This window comes from Myotis davidii, unplaced genomic scaffold (genome assembly GCF_000327345.1).
Source record: "Myotis davidii unplaced genomic scaffold, ASM32734v1 scaffold199, whole genome shotgun sequence".
Taxonomy (NCBI): domain Eukaryota; kingdom Metazoa; phylum Chordata; class Mammalia; order Chiroptera; family Vespertilionidae; genus Myotis; species Myotis davidii.
Genome location: NW_006290680.1, coordinates 3,302,729 through 3,312,986, shown reverse-complemented (window position 1 = coordinate 3,312,986; position 10,258 = coordinate 3,302,729).

The window sequence follows — 10,258 nt, the reverse complement described above, 5'->3', positions numbered from 1 at the left end:
GGTTAGGGGACTGTCTAGGCCAGGGGGAAAAAATGGACACATATGTAATACCCTCTGTAATAAAAAATTAAAAAATAAAATTTGGAAAAAAAAATAAAAAAAAAATAAATAAAATAAAATAATGCCCCATCATTTCAGGTTGTATTGTCTTATGTTGCTCTAGTGCAGGGGTCCTCAAACTACGGCCCCCGGGCCACATACAAATACAAATATTGTATTTGTTCCTGTTTTGTTTTTTTACTTCAAAATAAGATATGTGCAGTGTGCATAGGAATTTGTTCATAGTTCTTTTTAAACTATAGACTAGCCCTCCAACGGTCTGAGGGACAGTGAACTGGCCCCCTGTTTAAAAAGTTTGAGGACCCCTGCTCTAGTATTATAAAGAGCATTTAATAGTGTCCTATTATAAATATAGTACTCTTTGTAAATATTTATATGTTTCTCTATTATTTGTCTGCTGAACTGCTAGAATTTAAGCTCTGTGAGGTCCAGAATTAACTCCCCATTTTTTATAGCAGTGCCTGGCATGTGGTGGGTGCTCACTAAATAATTGGTGGGAAAAAAATAAAGTAAAAATTTAGAATTAATAAGAGAATTTAGTAAGGTGCCTGGTTAAGAAAATATCCCAGAAAATAAAAACCCTATGAATTTCCACATCCAGAAGGTACAGTACCTGCAAAGTAAATGGCAAAACCTCATAGAGGCATATGAAAGCCAATTTAAATAAATGAAGAGGCATATTGTGGTTTTGGATGGGAAAGACTTAATCTTGTAAAGAAAACAATTTTCCCCAAATTAGTCCACATATTGAATGCAATTTCAACCCAATGCCCTTAGGAATTTATTGTGTAACTTGACAAAATTATTCAAAAACTCATGTGGAATGATAAATAGGGGAAAATAATCAAGGAATTTTTGACAAAATAATAAAGATGAGAGGTAGGATTCAATTCAATGTCCAGATTCTAATATATATTATAAGGATGAATGATGAAGGTAATGTATTATTGGGGCAGAATATACCAAAATATTAATGAAATAGAATAGTAAATCCAGAAAGAGAAAAAAATGATACATTAGAATTTACTATAAAAATTGGATTATAAGCCATGAAGTAAAATAAATATTAATGAGTCTATACAGATACAAATAATTACATTTATTGGAGGAGAAGGGACAGCTCTACTTTGTAGAGGGATTTTAATTAAGAAGCGTAGAAGAAATGATAGAAAGAGAAAATTGCATTAGGTAAGCACTACAGTGATAATTGTTGCAGACAAGTACCATCAATCGATGTTAAAATAATTGGGTGAAAGTATGATGAGAAACAGGATATTTGCATGATCCTGAAGTATTTCACCAAAATGCTTAATTATTAGGAGAAAGATAGTTATGGTGAGGAAATCTGGCAGACACCTGCCTTCGCCCAAGTGATCAAAGTTAACATCACATGTAATGAGATGTATCTATATCATGTACCACCTGATATGATGGATTGAGAAGGATACAACATCACTTCTATGATATTCTTCCTAAGAGCAGACAACCTCGATCTAAACACAAAGAAACATCAAGCAAACCCAAATTGAGGAACACACTACAAAGTAGCTGGCGAATACTTAAAAAAGTCAAGGTCATGAAATATATGGAAAGACTGAGAAACTGGCAAATTGAAGAAAACGGAGAAGATATGGCAATTAAATGCAACATGGGATCTGCATTGCATCGTGGACGAAAAACGAAAAAAACACATGAAAACCAAATAAGGCCTGTGGATTACATAATAGTGTTGTATCAGTGTTAATTTTCTGGCATCAGTAATTATACTGTGGTTAAATAAGTCTTTAACATTAGGGGAAGCTGGGTGAAGGATATATAAGAACTCTCAACTTTATTTTTACAAGTTTTCTGAAAGTCTAAAATTATTTCAAATGAAGAGCTAAAAATTAGTTTACTATGATTAAGGTGGGGGAAATAATGGATTGTTCAGTCAATGAGATGGAACAATTAGCTAACCATTTGGAGAAATATATAGTATTTATTATATACTAGAGACCCAGTGCACGAAATTCGTGCACCAGGCGGGGGGATCCCTCAGCCCAGCCTGTGCCCTCTCACAGTCCGGGAGCCCTCAGGGGATGTCAGCCCTCGGGGAGTGGGCCTAAGCCAGCAGTCAGATATCCTTAGCACTGCCTCGCAGGCAGGAGAGGCTCCTGCCATGGCTGCTGCACTTGCCAGCCATGAGCCCGGCTTCTGGCTGAGCAGCGCTCCCCCGTGGGAATGCACTGACCACCAGGGGGCAGCTCCTGCATTGAATGTCTACCCCCTGGTGGTTAGTGCACATCATAGCAACCAGTTCCACCATTCAGTCAGTTTGCATATTACCCTTTTATTATATAGGATATTGTATATGTTTTATTTATATCATATATCAAAATAAATTCTGTGTAAATTCACTACTCCTAAGCAACAAATATAGAAAGTTACATACTCCTCACTCTCTTTTTTTAATCTTCACCTAAGGACATGTTTTTTTTAAGTTGATTTTGAGAGAGAGAGAAAGAGAAAGAGAGAAGAAAGAAACATAGATTGGTTGCCTCTGGTACATGTCCCAACCAGGGAGTGAACCTGTAACCTAGGTATGTGCTCTGATCAGAAATTGAATCTGCAACCCTTTTTTTTGCATGGGACAGAGCTCCAACCAACTGAGGCACTTGGTCAGGGCACATACTTTCTTTAAAGCAAAATAAATTGAGGTTAAATGAAGCAATATTGGAAAAAAATCTTATTTATACTTAGTAATTAGGAATCAGTTAATATATAAGCTACTATTTTAATTAGTATTTATAGTTTAATGTATGTATGTTTATATTTGTATTTTTATAAAAGTGAGCTATTGTCCATATGCCCTTCTAATTAGGGACATACATCCTGATCAGTTTTCAAGAAAATCAGAGAGGCCTGAGTTCAAATTTAGACTCAACTGAAAACTAGCTGTGACTCTGAGTCAATGTTTAGACATTAATTAATGAATTGGATTAATATTTGTTGAGTGGCCGCCATATGCTAGTCATTGTACTAGGATTCCTATTCTGTTTTATGCATTTAGTCTCAATTAATTTACTTGTAAACTAGACATTAGAGTGTCTGCCTCTTAAGACTGTTGAGAGGTAATAAGAAGACATAGTAAAGATCTTGATCAAAGCCTGCTATATTATAGGTGCTCATTCAATATTGGTGCTTCCTGCATCCATCAACTATACGCTATTTCATTTGTGAGTGATCACATGAATTGTAAAATCATCACATTTGTGAGTATAATGTAGTGGTTAAGAAAGTACAGATTCTGCCCAATTGAGATGAACTCAAAGAGGCCCATAGTAAGACATATCAAAATTAAAATTGCAAAGGTTAAAGACAAAGAGAGAATCTTAAGAGCAGCAAGAGAAAGACAATTAGTTACCTACAAGGGAGCTCCCACAAGACTGTCAGTTGATTTTTCAACAGAAATATTTCAGGCCAGAAGAGATTAGCATGAAATATTCAAAGTGATGAAAAGCAAGGACCTACAATCAAGGCTACTTTTGCCAGCAAGGATTTCATTTAAAATTGAAGAGCAATGCCAATAAAATAAAATAAATAGAAGGAGAAATAAGAGCTTCCCAGACAAGAAAGGCAGTTTATTACCACCAAACTAGTATTACAGGATATGTTAAAGAGTCTTCTTTATGAAGAAGAAGAAAAACAACAACAGAGGAACATAATTAAAAGAATAAAATGGCAATAATGTACCTATCAATAATTACTTTAAATGTAAATTGCTTAAATGTTCCAATCAAAAGACATAGGGGTAGCTAAATGGATAAAAAATACAAACAAACCAATACCAATATATATATGCTGTCTATAAGAGACCCACCTCAGAACAAAAGATACATATATAGACTAAAAGAAAAGGGATGGGAAAGGATATTTCATGCAAATAGAAATGGAAAAAAAACCTGGGTGAGCAATACTTATATCAGACAAACTAGACTTTAAAACAAAGGCGATAGTAAGAGACAAAGAAGGAAGGACATTACATAATGATAAAGGGAGCAATCCAACAAGAGGAATAACCCTTGTTAACATTCATGCATCCAATATAGGAGCAACTAAATATATAAAGCAAATTTTGATGGACATAAAGGAAAGATTGACAGTAATACAGTCATAGTAGAGGATTTTAACACCCTATTGACACCAATGATATATCTTCCAGGCAGGAAATCAACAAGGAAACAGCAGCCTTAAATGACACACTCAATCAGATATTTAATATCTTCAAACTATTTTACTCCAAAGCAGCAGAATATACATTCTTTTTGAGTGCACATGGAACATTTCCTAGAATAGACCACATGTTAGGACACAAAACAAGTCTCTATAAATTTAAGAAGACTGAAATCATCTTAAGCATCTTCTCTGACCATAATCACAAGAAAAAACCTGATAACATGGAAGCTAAATAACATGTTACCAAACAATGAAAGGGTTAACAATGAGATCAAGGAAGAAATCAAAAGATACCTTGAAATAAATGAAAATGATAACACAATAACCCCAAATCTATGAGATGCAATGAAAGCAGCCCTAAGAGGGAAATTCATAGCATTCAGGCCTACCTCAAGAAACAATAAAAAACTCAATAAACAATCTATACACTTACAGGAGCAACAACAATAAAAAAGAACAACAAACAAAGCCCAGATTGAGTAGAAAAAAGGAAATAATAAAGATTAGAGCAGGAACAAATGATATAGAGACTAAAAAAAAAAAACAGGAATGAAAAAAATAGAATCTAAAACAAAATACAGAAGATCAGTGAAATGAGCTAGTTCTTCAAAAATATAAACAAGATTAACAAATCTTTAACCAAACTGATCAAGGAAAAAAGAGAGAAGACCCAAACAAAGAAAATCATAAATGAAAGAGGAGAAGTATTATTTACAGATGGCATGATACCGTATATAGAGAGCTCTAAAGATTCTATCAAAAAAGTGTTAGAACTGATAAATGAATTCAGTAAAGTAGCAGGATACAAAATAAATATCCAAGAATCAGTTGCATTTTTATATGCCAAAAATGAACTATCAGAAAGGGAAACTAAGAAAACAGTCCCATTTACAATTGCATAAAAAAACCACACACCTAGGAATAAATATAACCAAGGATGTAAAAGACTTGTACTTAGAATTATAAGACACTGAAGAAAGTAATTGAAGACGATACAAGTAAGTGGAAGCATTTGCCATGTTCTTGAATAGGAAGAATTAACATCATTAAAATATCCATAATACCCAAAGCAATCTACAGATTCAACACAATTCCTATCAAGGTACCGATGGTGTACTTTATAGAACTAGAACAAATATTCCAAAAATTTATATGGAATCACAAGAGTCCAAAATAGCCACAGTAATCTTAAGAAAGAAGAACAAAGTTGGAGGAATCATGCTACCTGATATCAAACTATACTACAAGGCCGTAGTAATCAGGGCAGCATGGTACTGGCATAAAAACAGAAATATAGATCAGTGGTACAGAATAGAGACTCGGAATTAGGCCAGGTTCAAATTCAACCTCTTCTACAATACTAGCTGTGTGACCTTGAGCAAGTCACTTAAGTCTGATCCTCAGCACCCCATCTACAAATTGGGATAATAAGATGACCTGTCTCATAAGGGTGTGATGAAGTTTAAGTGAGTTAATATTTGAAATGCATTTTGAATAATATTAGATGTGTAAGTGCCATATAAAGTTTTGCTAGATAGAATATAGATTATTCCCAGCTGGTTGAGCGTCAGCCTATGTACCAGGAAGTCATGTTTCAATTCCCAGTCAAGGTGCATGCCCAGGTTTCGGGCTTAATCCCCAGTGTGAGGTGTGCAGGAGGCAGCCAATTGATGATCCTCATCATTGATGTTTCTATTTCTCTCTCCCTTTCCCTTTCTCTCTGAAATCAATAAGAAAATATATTTAAAAAAAAATATAGATTATACTTAGCCTTCCAAAATAAGTCATGAAAGCCCAAGTCACTTACCCTCTGCCGTGAAGTAAGACTATAAGTAAGTCTTTGTGCTACTTGAGAATAAGGGAATTGTTATTATCTGCAAAATGATGTTTTCTGAACTTATGTGCTAGGTATTATTCTTAAAGCTAGGTATATATCAGCAAAACAAACAAAAATCCCTGCCGATTTGGAACTTACTTTGTAGTGGGGAGAAAGAGATAAAAATATTAAGGATCAAGTATATTAATTAGATGGGTGAAAAGTTTTGTAGAGGAAGATTAACAAGAAAGAGATAAAGGAACTTTGGAGGTTGAATAGGTTTTAGTTACAATAGGATGGTCGGCGAAGGCTTCATTAAGGTGATATTGAGCCCAGCCGGCGTGGCTCGTTAAGCGTGGACCTATGCATCAGGAGGTCACAGTTCGATTCCTGGTCAGAGCACATGCCTGGGTTGCAGGCTTAATCCCCAGTGTGAGGTGTGCAGGAGGCAGCCAATTGATGATCCTCATCATTGATGTTTCTATTTCTCTCTCCCTTTCCCTTTTTCTCTGAAATCAATAAGAAAATATATTTTTAAAAAAGAATATAGATTATACTTAGCCTTCCAAAATAAGTCATGAAAGCCCAAGTCACTTACCCTCTGCCGTGAGATGGGTAAAGGGTGCTATCATTTTTAGCTGCTGGGAATCAGTCCAGACCTTTTGACCTGGGCCTAGAGATTCAAAGCTTCATTCATAAGGAAATTTTCCACGCAAAGCACTGGGCTGGTAAGGGGAGGGGGAGAAGAGAGAGGGCTCCATAATCACGTTAGAATTGTAGCAAATACAAGGTTAGTGATTTCAGGCAGATTCGCTAATGAATTATTAACCTTGACGCTGTGACAGTGTATCTGCAGAGTAAATCATGTTGGGCTAAATAACCCAATTTACTTAGAACTAAGAAGGAAACAAGAGACTACTCTTCGGTTGTGGAAAAACAATTCCCCACAGATCACGAAGTGTTTCGCAAAGATGCTAACAGATTGCTTTCCCGTGGAGAAGAGAAATTGCCCAGCAGCAAAGTTCATGGGGAGCTGGGGACTGTCGGACACACGTGACCCAGACCCAAGGTTGATATTCAGCTCATTCCTCTGGTGCAGCAAGCCTCCTGGCGTCTGCTCTGATTGCTCCTGCCCAGGCCGCATTTGCTCTTTAATATTTTTAATAGCACTTCTGCTTGAGACCACGGTCACTTGATGATAAGCCCGTCCCCATGCACTGGTAGATAATTAGTTGACATCCAAGAAACACTGAGAGTAAAATGTGTTTGCTTTGCCAGGTTCCCTTCCCAGGGCATTGATTGCCAAGTAACCCCCTGGCTCCTGAACTTTGACTCAAGTGGGTGGACATACCTTAACTTTTTCTTTCTTCCTTGCCCAGTTTATTCAGCCAAGAATGCGTGTTTAACTTCATTCTGTAAGCACTTAGAATGAACTGATGACCGGCATTTCCTTAAGCAATAAAGATAGTGCCCTTCCTTTCTAAAAGTTATAAATGAAAAAAAAAAAAACAAAGAAAAACAAAACACACAACACACTACACCACAAAAAATTTGGATCATCAAGATTCAGAATGTGGAGACTGTACAGCAGACAGTGTGGAAAATAGACCTAGCTCTTTTTGTGACTGGAAAGGAAGGTGAGGGATGAGCTAAGAGAACCAGAACTTAAAATTCTGAGGCTCTGAAGTGAAGAGAAAGGACAGGAATAGCAAAAAAAAAAAAAATCTTTCAAGAAGCTTTGCTTTATGAACAGCGAGTGACTGGGAGATGTGTTAGATCTAAGGAGTTGTCATCTCCTCTGTCTTCCATAAGGTATGCTTACCTAAGGTGAGTTTAATAAAAGGATTGTTTCCAAGGCGTGGGAGATTTTGGGGAAACCCACTTGAGATAGTACAGCACCCGTGGGCTAGCAACTGTGGGAGCCCTTCCCAGCCCAGGCCTGAGGCACCCAGCTACGCGGTGCCTGGATTTCTGATGCCTAGGAACTGTAAGATCATAAATGTTTGTTATTTTTACGCTGCTAAGTTTTGGGGTCAATTTGTCATAATGAAATAGATAAAATATAGTATTTGTCTTCCCTACTTTCCTATTCATATTTTCTTCATTTCCCAAATGAACAACTTGCACTTGAATCTTTAAGGTCTCTTTCTGGAGGCAGCCTCAACTCAGAGAAACACACACAGACATCGGAAGGAACTTTCTGGAAGTCCTGCGTTGGGCTGGTAACAGTGACTCTGAGTCTGGAGGTCATAGCACCCGTCCCGAGGGGGTGTCGCTCATCAGGGACCGGGTGACAGGGGAATGAGGTCAGAGAGCCCAGCTCTGAGCTTCTCTGCCGGTTCTCCTGGGGGCCGTTAAGGCTTTTAACTCCAGGGACTAACGACTAACTCAAGTGTGTGCGGATCAAACGAGCGTACAGCCAGTGACCAGGGCTTTGGAAACAGGCATCTTCCCGAAAATGCAAATCCTTATTATGGTTCAAGGGGCCACGTGTCCCCAAATCGCCCCTCACAAGCCTGGCCACGTGACCATAAGTGGCCGGTGACTCAGAAGCTGCCCCGCTGGGCTCCGGGGCTGGACGGCTCCTGAGCAGGTCCTTTCCCTGCCTGGAGTGACTGGCTGCCGAGGGCTCCGGAAGGAGGCGAGCAGGCACATCCAGCCGCTCTCACCGCTGCATTGTGTCCCAAGGTCTTTTAAAATAATCCTATTTTGTGATGTTTATATACAAACCGGGGAGAGAATGGGAGTATTATGCCTGTAATGGAAAGCGCTCACAAATAGAAAGGCGCCATTTATCGTCCATTTCCAAGGCAGCTCTGCGGGCTGGGCTCCCTGGATGGGTTTTCCGTGGGTTTTGTTGGGCCTTGTCAATCAGGCTTGCTGGGGGAAGGAGTGCGCTTTGTGCTGAGGACTCTGAGTGCCGAGTTCCAGGAGTTTCTCCGCGGCTCTGCTTATCTCCCTGCCACTGGGCCTGGCTGCTTCCAGTCAGGAAGAGGCACTTCAGGAAAATCACGTTTCCTTTGCAATCAAGGCTTATAATGTGTTTCAGTGGATTCTTCACCATCACTGGAGAGCCCGTGGGGGCGGGGAAGGGATTGAGTGCAGCAAATGACACACACACACACATCACAGGCGACTCTCAATTACGGCCTGTTGGATCTGTCACCACAAACATCCCTGCAGGCACACCTGTCCAGCACTCCTTATCATTGCTGTCGGGGTGAGGAATGAAGAAATTATCGCTGGCCGGCTGTGTACCAGGCACAGTGCTGACAACTCTATCTTCATGATCTCATTTTGTCCCTGCAATGGCCCTGAGGGGCAAACACCATCATCATTTCCATTTTGCAGATGAGAAAACGGAAGCGCAGGGAGATGGAGGAAGCCAAGGCCAAGGCCATACAGCTAGTAAGCACCGGAAAAGGGATGCAGACCATTGTTTCCCGCTGTAAGTGTGCCTCCCAAATGACTCACTAGTTATAGCAAACATTCCTGGTAAAATCGCTCCTGCTGCAGAGCTACTGTTATGACCCGCTCTGAGTCCTCCCCAAACATACCAACAGTGCACGGATACCAGACTTCAGAAGTGTGGTGAGTCAGAGATCGCTGTCTGGGGGTCTGCAGGCAGGAGGCAGTGTGGCTTCAAACCTAAGACCATGGCTCTATCCTGCTGTCTGAATTCAGACCTGGAGTACATTCTTTCATTTTGTTGAGTCTCCACTATAAAATGAGCACAATAATGGCACCTGCCTCCTTGGGCTGGTGAGAGCATTCCTGGGAGGTGCTGTGGCAGGTGTGTGAGGCCCTCTGCTACGCTCTTGACCTTCGTGTCACCTGCAGGTTTGCCGGGTGGGTCCTGCACATGCCCATGGTCTCCTTCCTGCCTCAAGCACCCGCCATTCCCTCTGCCCAAGAGCTTCTCTGGCCACCTGGCAGAGCCACACGGGCATATAGAAGGGCCGGGGTGTGAATGTCTCAGGAGTGACTCAGTCATGGAGGGGTGGGAGCGAGTGGATAAACCTCACAGTCAGTGGAATAATTCTTACGTGTGTAGCATGTTCCCCAAAGTGGACCCACGGAGGACTGGGTCCCAGTTGCCTTCAGAGGTGACCTACTCATTATCGCATGTTTCATCGGCTTTCCTCTCTTTCTCTTCTCTTTTCCTCA